Source organism: Cicer arietinum, chromosome 7 (genome assembly GCF_000331145.2).
Source record: "Cicer arietinum cultivar CDC Frontier isolate Library 1 chromosome 7, Cicar.CDCFrontier_v2.0, whole genome shotgun sequence".
Lineage (NCBI taxonomy): Eukaryota > Viridiplantae > Streptophyta > Magnoliopsida > Fabales > Fabaceae > Cicer > Cicer arietinum.
In genome coordinates this window covers 2,681,507-2,690,984 of record NC_021166.2, presented here as the reverse complement: position 1 = coordinate 2,690,984, position 9,478 = coordinate 2,681,507, and the positions used below count along the sequence as shown (strand labels likewise).

Below are 9,478 nucleotides of genomic sequence, written 5' to 3'. Positions count from 1 at the left end.
TTTCCCCCTATTGCTAAATCACTATAGTTTGACTAGTTCTTGCTTTGGTTCTATCAACAAATGACATCTTTGCCAATTGGGATGTTTGCAATGCACTACTCTTTGTGAACTTCATTAAAATGTTTAGATGGTCGTCATTCTTCATGGTATTTTCGCTTCAAAGTCAAATCAAGTAGTTAAGTTGTTAAACAGTAAATAGTTTGAAAGATCGTTTACATTGTTTATTATACCAACTTTCTCTCTTCATCAAGAAAGATTTCACTACACTTTCACAATCCTCATTATTTACGTGGATGAAATTATAGGTACTTCTCTCAAACAAATTATGCATAACACTTTTGGAATAGAGGTTCTGACTCTTCTAAAAAATTTCCTCAAATTAGAAGAAGCTAAATTCCTTGCAAGTATTTTCTTTTGCCAACAACAATAATATTTATGTGACTTATTTACTGACGGGTCTCCTTGACTGTAAAATTGTATTTACTTGGATCTTTTTGTCGAATGACTCGACTAGGAGAATGTGATATTGTTAAGATTTTTGAAATGTGAGAGAGTTAGGGTTTCTAAATTTTTTAACTATTTAACTCATCTTTCCCTTCTATAAGAACCGACTTTGAGACACAATATGATTTTGAATTGATTAAATTTAAATTATGAACAATTAATTTAACCTAATCTCGAATCTATCTGACTAAAATATTAATTTGAACTAACTCTTCATCCGATTGCATTTTTTGTTTATATATTTTTTATCTGAATTAGTCGGATTTTCGGACAAAAAGGTGGTATTGTCTAGACCTAATGGAGAGTTAAAGAGGGTAAATGAGAAAAGAGGAAGAAGGCAGCTTTTGTTACTGAAATCAAAGAGACTAAAGTGGGCAAAGCAAAGAAAGTGAAAGGGTAAAAGACAGAAAAGGTAAAGTCATGAAAGTATGTTCCTTTCTTTCTCTATCCATCTTTATATACTGCAATGCAAGACAATGACACCCAAACCCATCATTGTTGCCACTCTCTCTTTGTACGCTGATCCCCATAAAAATGTCATGGATCTCATTCTTTCTCTTTTGTTTTATTTATATGTCATTACTTTAGCTAAAGAATGCATAAATAAATCAACAAAGTGGTCACATTAAATTAGAAAAGCTGTCTGGAATAAGAGTGTATAGAAAGAATGACTTCTTGGGGAGATAGTAGATACACACTACATGACTAAGTAAGGATTTTAGATTTCTTTCCATATTGTCTCTACCACTTTGAATATATTAAATAAAAAGGGATTCCATGGCACCTAATGTGTAAGTGGGCCATTGAAAAAAACTTTATGTTAATTAAGTTGCTTACTTTTCTAATGATAGATTTAATTGATTAGAATTTGTCTTTTAATCAATGTTTCAAAATTGTCTTCCCTATAAAAATGTTTTAAAAATGCCATTTGATCCATGATTCAATAGTTCGATTATAGTTTTATCGTGGTGATCAAATTATAGTGATTAGAGTTTAATTACATTTCTAATCATATTTCATAGTTGTATTGTGTCAAATATTATTTCTTAAACTCATAAATATATTTTTTAAAGTCAATTATATTTTATGACTCAATTTTTTTTAATAAAAATATGCATATTGGTGAAATATAATTGAACGTTCACATATTTATATTAATACATGTTAATTTCATTAAAGTCTCAAATATGTACATATATATGTGTATAAGATAAATAATTATAAAATGAAGATAAGTTAATTTTAAATAAACCTAAAATGATTGCATTATATGCCTCGTATAAATTGAAAAATGGATTAAATAATATATTATTAGACTTTTTATATTTCTAGATTAAAGATAATCGAATTTTTTATATTTTACTATATATATATTCTTTTTTAACCTCTTGACATAAGATTTGGTATTTTATTGGAACCTTAGTCATATTTTGTTCTTATTTATTTATTTTTTATTTTTTATATTATTAATATCTATGATATCAGAACTTGGTATAATTCTTCTTAAATGGTGTTGCTATTCTGTCGAGTTTCTTTTTATGTATGAGCTGAGCAACCATTCCATAGTAATTTGTTGAATCTAATCAAATAAGCTTTTTTTTTTACGTCAATCAAAGAACTTATTTGCCATATATATATTATTCTTTGCATTTGCATTTGCATCTATTATAAAACTTATCAGTGTTAGAAATGCATTAATAGTATATATTGACGTACAAACATGTAACATAATGGGGATGTAGCTCAAATGGTAGAGCGCTCGCTTTGCATGCGAGAGGTACAGGGTTCGATCCCCTGCATCTCCATTATTTTTTATTGCATGTTTGCTTTATTTGCACCCCCACTTTCCAATTTACTCACGCTTGCATATCTATTATCCATTAGTTCCTAGCTATCTCTTAATTTGACGTCAATTATATGGCAATGTAATTATAAACCTGTTTCCAAAAGATTATAAAATAAATTTTTGTTGGTGAAAAATAAAAGAGAAATATCTATGTTTCTTGAATTACTATATTCTTAGGTTCCAATTCAAAAAGTTGGTTCTTTCCATAAAATTTCCTTGATTTGTTGCTCTTTTTTTTGTAAATGAATGACTTATATTTATTTTCTTAACCAATAACCACACCTTCGATTATGTCATTATGAACATTGTCATTATTAATTTATATGATTTGTTTCATCTTTTGATTCCCTTCTTAGACATGGTCAGATTTACAATCCAACCAGCTGCTTCGACAAAAGTATATAATTTTAAATTGAATAAAAATATTTTATTTTGAAAAGGAATAACTAAACATTTGGTTGGGGTGAGGTGAGTAGTAGTAGTTGGTGATAACATGATTGATGGATAAATTGGCAGGAGCATGTAGCATACATACTATGAGTCATGAGAAACAAAACAAATTAAGCCTTGCTATGATATCAATGTAATAATATGTCAGAGGCTATAATCACAACAAACAAAATTCTGCGTAGATGTTTCTGTTGGACTGAAAATATAGACCTTTCAAACACAACTTTGAGCTTTTGATTCTTCCTTCAGAAATTACTATGCATTTGTGTCTGCACTATGTTGGTTTTCGAATAGACCTCTCCCTCATCTCTTCTTGCATCCATATTCTATTTCTTGCACATTAATTAATTAGCCTCCTCTTAAGTCTTACCTACCTTGTTACAACTAATTAAGTTTGCTCTTTGGCGAAAACATGTAGAATTTTGAATTCAAGTGAAAGAGATTAATCTTTTAAGTTGGATAAGATTACAATACACATCAAAAAAAATTTCTCATAAAATGTTAATGCTAATGCATTTCTAGGGTTAGATTCAAACAATAAACATATATAATATTTTTTTATAAATAAAAATCAAATTTGATATTCTAAGATTTACGGTATGTATGCACATTGTACACCAACAACTTGTTAAATTATGATATGGTTATAAAATTTACTTTTTTATTTGTTTTTCTTTTTACTAAAAAAAATATTCATTCATTTAAATTAATAAACATCGATCGAGAATATTATAATTTAAAGTTGTGAAAATAAAAAAACATAAATATACGTACACATTCAGAGCACCTAGCTAATTAAAAACATAAAATGACAAAATGTGACTAAGTTTATGAATATGACAAAATTGAGGTATCCCAAATATCTATATCTCCGAAACTGTAACTTTGACGACGTCAAAATCATTAATTGAATTTGTATTTGATCAGAATTGATCTATCAATCCAAACTAAATAACATTACAACAAGACGAAAAATCAAAATATCGCACTAAAACGACGAACAAACACAACATTGCACTGGGACAACAAACCACAAAAAATTAAATATGCATTGAAATAGCTTATTTAAATAAAAGAAAATAAAAAATAATTTAAAATATAATTTTAGACTTAAAATTTACTCTAAAGCACCCCTATTAAGTGAAAAAATAGAACAAAATCAAAAAGGAGGATAGAAGAATGCGGCTAGGTCAAGTGAAAACTCTACTTTTTTATAAAGTCTTATTTAGTCAATTATTACGGAGTTGGATATGAGAGAGGGGCACTTTAGTTTTGTTGAGGAAAACAAATAAAAATAGTTTGTTATTAAAACACAAACTATTGTTGAATGGACGGAAGCAATTAAACCATGATTTAGATGCATCTTTGGTTTGATCTCCTATTCAATTTAAAAATATATATTATTTTGTACTGAGTTTTTTTTAATGATAGTGATTGTTTTAGTGTAAATAATTAAGTGGAGGTATATCTAAATTTAAACGTTTAATTGTTTTTATTATCATCGGTTCTTTTTTGTAGTTGTCTTAAGAAATTTAAACTTGATAGTTTGATATTATAAAATTGAATTTTTATTATTGAACCAATTAATATTTTAAATAAAAGTTATATACAATAAATATTTAAAGAAAATACATCAATCTATTAACAATAAAATAATGATATGGTAAATGAAAAATGAGATATTACAAATGATGATGGATTGATCACATTTTACTAAAATTTCATACTATATATGTAATTATTGATTATAATGATCTTATATTGATGAAAAAAATTACAGAATTTCATGAAAATATAATATATATCAACAAAATTCTATAATATTTTTTTTGGGTAAGAAAAATATTATTAAAGAAAGCAAGGGTACCCTCTAATATGATCTCTCTCAAAACAAATTCGATGCATGTTTGCCATAAAGATTTATGACTCCAACGTTAAAGTACTATAAGGACAAATATATTCCAAAGCCAATTGTACATACAAGTTCTTTTTTTTTAAGCTAAAAAGAAAAAAGAAAATTGTACACACAAGGTGAATGCTAGCATTATTTTTTCCAAAAATGTGAAAGGGTCGGAAAAGAATATTATAATGCTTGAGAGCATGGTAGAGAATAAGCATATTGTATGAAAAATATTTGGAATTATTTGATGTCGCCCTGAAACTTGTCCCATACATAAGCATACATATATTTTGAGACATTTGGAGAGTGACCGACAACAATTAATGAGATAGATAGAGGTAGCTAGTTTTCAATATGTCTTTCCCCTTTTGTCTATTTCAATTCAATCATTCACATGCTTACTCGTGGTTTGTGTATAAGTGTGACTTATGAGTAACAATATACATAGAAAAGTGGACGTTGAGTGTAATATATGGGAGGGATCTATATATAATATTTTAAAGTTTTAGATAAAGATATCATGTTAAATTTTCTTGTGCGATTGTTTTCGTCTAATACCACGATCATATGTAGACCGTCATATGGTCCAACAATTTATAATAACTTAAAATATTATTTTCTCTTTCGTATACTTGTTTTATCTCTAATCACAAGCATCATTTTTTTAAAAAATTGTTCAATAATAAATATAAACAAACATATCTCTTATTAATATTACTTGTTTATCCTGATTAATGAAAAGTCAAAATTAAACACATTTATTTATAAACAATATTTTTAAAAATATAAAATTGAAACATTAAATTGATTATCTCTAATTTTCTTAATATATATGAAATAATCTAATAAGTAATTCAGTTGTGAGGTGGATGGAGTGTATAAGACTCTAAGATGCACAATGACCTATTTGTAAAAAAATAATGCTGAATGTTATGAACTTGTCAACGAAATAAACTACTTTTAACTTATTATTACCTTTTTATCCTCTCCTCATTTCTATATTACCCATTTAGCTATGTTTGGTTAGTTTTAATATTCGAGGTGGTATTAATTACTTTATTTTTTCAATTTTACATTTAATTATACACCATTTTTAATTTATATTTTATATTTTAGGTTTATATATTAATTAACGACAAATACACCAACATTTGATAATGATATAATTTAAAAAAAATATTATTTTTCTATTTTATGTATTTATATATTTTTTTAAATGTACGAAATAGTTATATAAAAATATAATGATATGCATTGACTAATATAGACCGTGAAGAGATAAATATTAAGACTTTTATTTTAATATAATTTTATGAATAATTTAAAAAAAAATCATTGAAGTGATAAAAAAAAAAAAGTTTTTATTGAAAAAAATTTAGTATTTTCTTACGAAACTAGTGATTAGAAGAATTTTAATTAGACCATGAAACATGATGTAGAATGTAATTTAAGCATGTGTGGTTTGTTAGCCTTAAACTGAAAAATTAAAAAAGAAAGAAAGAAAAGGATATTAAATCGTTATCATGGATCTGATCAGCTTGCATCATTTTGATGTGCGCAGAATAGTACTAATAAGTAACTTTGAGGTAAAAGCTTTTAAGTAACAGATTCAAAATCAGATTAAGAATAAAAAGTTGCCACTACACATACACTATTATAGTCAAAAAAGCTTCACTGATCACCTTTAACACTTTTTTTTGTACCCTGCTTTATTGAGTAATAATAACTACTAATAAGAAATTGATCTGTTTATTTAAATCATTGGACTGATCGAGTATATCAAATCGAATAAAGCTTCCCTCATATCTTTATTTTGATGACCTCAATGCTCAAGCATGCATAAATGCACAAAATCAACCAATTCCAACACCAAAGGGACATAAGAAGAGAATGTTTGTTCTCTTAGGATTGACTGTTAATTTATTCCACAAATAATTAATACAAAATAGGACTTATTTGGTACCTAATTATAATCGCTTATTAAAAGAAAAAAAATTGTTTCGAAGCATAATTTTCTTTTTAATTATTAGATATATTTACTTTTTAAAATACAACTATAATTAATACTATTAATTTATTTTAAAATATGAAAAACCAATATTGATTAGTACATTTATACACAAAGAATAATTTAATCATATTTCTAAATAAAATGGATACATTAACTATGTAGCATAGATATTTATATTTATGAATTAGAGGTGTGTTGAGAATATAGAGAGCAAATTAAGAAGGGAATAAGCTCTGACTTGAGGAAGCATAGAGGAAAAGGACAAGGAGGATGAAGCCAATGCCTATTAGAACACATTATTAAGCTCTTGTTACAACAAACAAACAAGTTCTTTGAAGTTTGAATTATACAAACGCATGCACTATCAAGCTGACACAAGCTATCTTATTCTATCTTTCATGGCTCTCCTTTTCAAGTTGTTTCTCTCCTAGCAAGGATTCTCTCTTTGCCAATGCAAAAATTCAATCACTTCTCTCAAGAGATAGTACTAGATTCTACTTTCACACTTTTTTTGCCTTCTCGATCTCATCATCTATAGAATAGAATGAATGCACATTCTTGAGTCAATAATTAATTAAATATGCATTATTTCATTCTCTCTGCCACCTTTAATTTTGCATGGAAATTTTAAGTATATAGTGTATATTTTTCACTTCAAGAAGAGGCCAAATTGATTTTAGAGACTTAAATTGATTTTGACATGGTTTTTCTTAAGTAGGATTAATTTTGCTTTCCGAATTAATTCTAATTTGAAACTAAAATTTATAATTTTTGTCTCTATAATTATTTTTTAATCTGAAATTTATTTACTAATTCAACCTACTTTTACATAATTATATTGTATCCAAATATAAATAAATTTGTATTCAATTTTTTTTACACAATCAATTCATTTAAATGAAATTTTAAACATACTTAATAATTTAATTAGCTAGAGGATGAATGATCCTTTTCTGTTATTATAATTAATTATTCTTAAGCTTTTTACCTTTAATAAAAAGACTCCACTTCCACTCTTAGTGTAATTATTGCAGCTGAGTTGGTGGGGATGCATAAGTTGCTTTTAGATCAATTTGTTTATGCTTTTTTTGTAGTAGGAATGTCTCTTTGCTTGAGCTTCTGATCAATATTTCTTTATTCTTGTATACTTAGTAGTGCTAACTCTTTATCACACTTTGACAGTGACAATAGTGGAATATCCTAAGATTTTTGTTTACTCTATTCTTGCTTATAAGCGAGTCTAAAACAATGTTGTACACATATTAACTGTGATCGATTCCAAAAGGAGGTTTCAAAAGAGTTTATGTTCACTTTGGTTTAACTTTATTAGTTTATATAAATATATAAAAGCTTTTCAATAAATTTAACATTCATCATTTACAAATAATAAAAAAAAAGTACTACATCTGATCCTAATATAAGCTCCTTAAAAAATTTGTCCCTAAACTTATGTCTTTACGAAAATTACTAAATTCATCAATTATTATTTCTACAAAAATACTCTTAATTTGCTACATTTTGCTGTCTTTGATTAACTAAAAATTTAACTGAAGGGCGATTTTAAAATATTAATACACAAAATAGACAAATTTATTATACTCCTTAATTTGTAAATATGTAAAATGTTTATTGGGAAACTAAATGTGAAACTTTTGAGAAAACTCAGATGTAAAACTAATTTTAACTTATACAAGAAATTACGTATTTGTTAAAAATTGTTTTAACATTTTTTACTTAGATGCCTGATAAGCAATTTTTCTAAAGTTAGTTTCTAGTGTTATTCAAGTGAGTGGCCAAGGTGGTAAAGTTTAGCATCAGCATCGTTTTTGTCTTGGTACAATACATGGCCATGTAATGAACAAGGTAAATAAGGCCCTCCCCTTAGGCTCCGTATCGGATTGTGTAATATTTTATAATATAATGGTTCTAAAGTCCTGAATTTGTACTGTTAACCTCCATACTCTAGTACTTTAAACAGAAAACAAATATCAATTAAGTTATGGAAATGTTCAAAGTTAATACATTGTAATTCTTTTCTCTTTTGTTTTTGTTGCTTCCTTCGGAAGGTTTGAACTACTACTATAATTAGAACGCACATTGAAGACTAAGGCTTCGAAAAGTCTATACACAACTCTGGTTCAATAACATGGTTGACACTCATTAACATATTACTTTAAAATGTGTTTGCAAATTGATTTTAGGAGAATTTTAAAGAGTTAAATTTATATTTTAATATATATATATATATATATATATATATATATATATATATATGTTTATTTGATATTTTAACAAATTAAAATAATATCATGTTATATATTCATTTATCATGTTCTTTTAAACTTTTTTAAAATATTAAATATATAAACTTTACTCTCCAAAATATTTCCTTTCAAAACCTCCAAAATCCAACTCGCAAACATATCCTTAAGAATCAACCAACTCAACTGCATGAATCATTTAGTTACATACATATAGTTGGCCGATCCTTGTAGTAGGTCATCTCGTTGCATTTCCATACATTTCTAATCTGCCTCTTCAGATAAAATATTCAAGTTAACATTTCTAGATTTCATTTCTCTTTATTGATCCCATTTTTAAGCTCACTCAACCTAGTTTGGGTGAGTTATTACTATCAGACTTGCAGGACTAGTGACAGTACATAATTTATATCTAAATAGCAAATCAATCAATAAGTCACTCATGTACGGTTACGAGACAAGACTGGGGTGAACCACGGTACCAAGCATCAGGGACCATATTTACA

The 9,478-nt window shown here is 26.7% G+C and overlaps 1 non-coding gene across 1 annotated transcript; it reads left to right on the top strand.

Annotated features, from left to right (window-relative positions):
* The first annotated feature begins 2,236 nt into the window (after nt 1-2,236).
* Nucleotides 2,237-2,309, top strand: TRNAA-UGC (transfer RNA alanine (anticodon UGC)). The gene has a single exon. It is a non-coding gene; the product is annotated as a tRNA-Ala (tRNA).
* The last annotated feature ends 7,169 nt before the right edge of the window (nt 2,310-9,478 follow it).